Here is a 4,364-nt window from a genome sequence, read left to right as displayed (position 1 = left end):
CGTCGAGTGGTGTTCTTCTCACCGAGAAGACCCCCGGAGATGCCCGATCAGGGTCGTGCGTTCCTTTTTGCAGCAAGGGTTGGAGCGAAGGCTGTCTCCCTCCACTCTTTAAGTCTATGTCGCTAAAAGAAAAAAGAAAAAAAATAATAAAATAAACGATTAATTCGTGCCTAGAGTTTGGGCCGGCTGACTCCCAGGTAATCCTGAGGCCCCGGCCCAACTATGTGCCCAAGGTTCCCACTACTCCCTTCAGGCATTGCGAGCACTCTATTAGGAGTATTGCATCCTCCTGGGCGCTGGCTCATGGTGCCTCGCTGGCAGATACTTGTAGAGCTGCGGGCTGGGCGACCCTCACGTTCGCTAGATCCTATAGCTTTCGTGTGGAGCTGGTATCCTCCTGTGTTCTCACCTCAAACGGGTAGAGGCACTGAGAGGCCCCGGTTTAGTGTCGGCTTGCTAGAAACTTCTCCAGAGTGTCCGTACTGTAGACCCTGTCGAGCTCCTCCATCCCCTCGGCAGCCAGACGTGGCGGAGCGCCAGGCCTTTTCCTTATGCACCTAAACGGATGTTCATATGTGTATTTGCTTCCGAAACCTACTTCGGGAAGGATAGGGCTTCCGCAGCGTCCCTGTTCCAAGTGGAACGGGTACGTTTTCCCAGTGTTATCCAATCTCTCTGAGTGGGTAGTGCTATGACAACAGTGACTGGTCTTCTAGTTGCGAGCCCCGGCCTACACCACAAAGGGGCGCAGGCGGCTCGCACAGGACACTGGAAGGGGCAGCATCCATGGCGCTTTGGTAGGGATCCCAATTCTGACTCGGAGCGATCGACTGAAAGCGACTGAAAGGGAACGTCTCGGTTACGTATGTAACCTTCGTTCCCTGAAGGAGGGAACGGAGACGTCACGTCCTGTTGCCACGGCTGCTGTACCAACGCTGAGCGGCCGGGTCACCGACTCGGCTCCTCGGCGAAAACCTGGTACGCATTGCACCGGCTGCCTTTTTATGCTCACGCTGTGATCAGCGGCAGCTGGATGCAATAATTGCATGCCAATGTGCATTGGCTCGTTTAGTTACACTCGAAGTAGATTGGTCTCTCGAAGCGAGATCCCAATTTGTCGGTCACCGATGTGACGTCTCCGTTCCCTCCTTCAGGGAATGAGGGTTACATACGTAACCGAGACGTTCTTTAGCTCTGGGCAGACCACTCTCGCTGCTTTGATTTCCTCAAGAGAGTAACGCGAGTGATCACGTCCCAGCTACAACCAATCATCTGCTCACAAAATGACCTCATTATTAGGCCGGCAGAAAGCCTGCAGGATTGGAATACCCATCATTCCCGAAGTGCTACACATTTCACATACAGTAAAAAAAAGTATATATTTTTTAAAATATTGTTCAAAATGAAAAAAGCCAAAAATATATGTTGCTAATAAAGTTCATTTATATTAAAAAATGTATTTATATACATTTTCAGTTTACTTGCTTATATTTCATCAAATATTTTTTTATTTATCATTTTTTTATTGATTTTTTCAATTTATTAATTAAAAAACTTAAATTTTTCAATTTATTTGCAATTGTTTTAATTATAATTTTAATATAATATATATTTAAATAAAGATTTATTAACTAAATATTTATTATTTATTAGGAATGAATGAATGAATTAATTAATTAAAATATGTATTATTAAATTTAAAATACTATTACAATGTATATATTGTGTTTCATAAGTTTTATACATTTTTAAGTAAATTTATGTCTTTTATATACACTGTATGATTTTCTGTAAAGACGTGTGAATTGTGAAAAGCACTATACAAATAAATTTGACTTGACTTGACTTAAATGTATTCGTATTGTCCAAAATACCTTTTAAAAAGTGCATTTTACAAGCACCCAAATGTATTCTAAGATTGGAAGTGTTTTTTTTTCTTTTAATAAAATTTGGCCTTTAAACAAAATATATTTTAAATGTGAAAAAATATTTTCTTAAGTCGCACTGTTTACAACATGTATTCAGCATATATCCTACATTTAGTTTGGCCAGAAATAAATCGTTTTTTGCCGTATACAGTAGGTTCCCGACCTTTGTTGTTTGTTTGTTAGATATTTTGGCTAATTTGATTCTAGTTCTCTTAGCTCTGTTTTTAGATCAGTTTTAATTTTGTGAACCCAAAAGTGAAGAACTAATTTTACAGTTTAACAGCAGAGAAAGCACTTTTCCAAGCAGAAGTGTGTGAATAGCGCTTGAGCTCCTGCTTTCTTCACTTCTCAGCAACTGAGATTCGATCATTTCCTGAGCGACTTCCAGGAAGTCATGAAAAGCACTGAAGGATCATTTCCTCTGGAGTTTCAGCAGGAGACCCTTCAAATGAAGCGTCCTGTAACATACTGTGGAAAAGATCAGAGCACATGCTGGAAAGAGCAATGAGAGCGATCGGACTGCTGCGTCTGACAGTGATTTATGTGTGTCCTGTGATGGAAAGTTTGATGCTGCAGGAGTGTTTGGAAGGAGAACTCCTCTAGTATTGATAGTTTTGAGTGTTTATGTGATGTAGGGATCATGTGTGTGCAGCTCTGGGCATGAGAGACACACACACACCCTTCTGTCTTTTAATGTGTATAAATAACTTGGTAAATAAAATGTATTATTATTATTATTATTTAAAGTAATTAATAAAATATTTTTGTTTTGTTTTTTGCTGTACTGCTTTTGTTGTTTTTATCTATCATAAAGCATCTTTATGTACTTTGAAAACTGCTTAATAAATTATTATTATTATTATTATTATTATTATTAAAGGTAATATAACAGTAGTGCAAATCAAATGAACAAGTAAGAAATAAAACTATAGTAAATAATAAAAATAAGTAAAATTGTTTTTTGTTTTTTTGTTATGCTGTTTTTGAGCTTTTGTTATGTCTTTTTTTTAGTGTCTTTGAGTACCCTGAAAAATGGTTGATAAATAAAATATTATTATTATTCAAAGTGACAACAATAGTCCAAATCAAATCAGTTTAAAAAAAAAAAAAAGCAACCATGTATCATTTTATTTTATTTTATTTATGTGGAAAATATGCTTAATTGTCAAAAATAATGCAAAAAAATTGTAATGCTTCCCAAAATAAACTTCTTTTGCGCAAAGTAGTTCCTTAGTTTTTCTATTGATTTGGTGGTGAAAGATGAGTTTTCCCTCATGAGATTGACACTGTTATCAGAACAGGTGTGTGTGTGTGTGTGTGAGATGTTTTAGGCACATGGTGATTTCTCCTGTCATGAATCTTTTATTTACCATGTTTTTCTCTCTCTTCCTCAGGTATGAGCTGAGGATCCGTTACCTGCCCAAGGGCTTCCTCAATCAGTTCGCTGAAGACAAACCCACTCTCAGCTATTTTTATCAGCAGGTGGGTGAAGGTGCCCTCGCGGTGTCCCGCTTCATCAGATGACGTCAGTGTGTGTGTGTGTGATGGCCACAGGCTCTCAGTGGGTGTGTGTGTGAGTGTGAGTGTGTGATGGCCACAGGCTCTCAGTGTGTGTGTGTGTGTGTGTGTGTGGGTGTGGGTGTGTGTGTGTGTGAAGTAGGTCAGCGGGTGTGTGGCGCGTGTCTCTTACTCTCGCTGTGACTGAAGAAGCGTGATTTAGTGTTTGTGTTTGCTGAACACCTGCTGCTGCGTCACTCTACGAAACAACATCAAACAGCTTGAGCTCTCAGCCAGATCAACTTATAATGATTATTATTAATGACAGAAAATATTAATACATCATGTTATGCTTTACCAATAAATAGTTAAAAATATAATGTTGTGAAGAAAAAACGTACAGAGTATATTTATTGTATTTATTTGTCTCTATTGAATAATTAATCATGTAATATTAAATACAAATAAAAAACTTTATCTAGAATTATATCTGAAACTTTAAATAACTTTCATTGTTATTATAAACATTATTACATTATCATGCATAACGTCATACTTTATGATGAAAAAAATGTAGGCTGTATATTTTTTACATTTATTTATTTATGTATATATTACATATTTAATAACTTAATATTAATTAATATTAATTTCAAAAATTATATTATTTTTCTAAAATTATTATATCTAAAATTTGCATTATAATAATTTTCATTGATATAAACATTATTACTTCATATTATGGCATTATATGATCATGTACATCATATTATGATGTAATTTTTTATACAAAAAGTACATTCGTATTAGTTTTGTATTCATTTTATACAAAAGTACATAGTATATTTATTATATTTATTCATGTTTATATTAAATGTTTAATTAAATGCAAAAGAATATACATATATATATATATATATATATATATATATACACTAC

At 36.2% G+C, this 4,364-nt stretch overlaps 1 pseudogene; it reads left to right on the top strand.

Moving 5' to 3' along the window:
• Positions 1-4,364, top strand: part of LOC107751690 (focal adhesion kinase 1-like) — a 76,991-nt pseudogene that overhangs the window by 20,833 nt on the left and 51,794 nt on the right.

This window comes from Sinocyclocheilus rhinocerous, unplaced genomic scaffold (assembly GCF_001515625.1).
Source record: "Sinocyclocheilus rhinocerous isolate Xijiao unplaced genomic scaffold, SAMN03320098_v1.1 scaffold422, whole genome shotgun sequence".
NCBI lineage: Eukaryota > Metazoa > Chordata > Actinopteri > Cypriniformes > Cyprinidae > Sinocyclocheilus > Sinocyclocheilus rhinocerous.
This window is presented reverse-complemented; position numbering and strand designations above follow the sequence as displayed.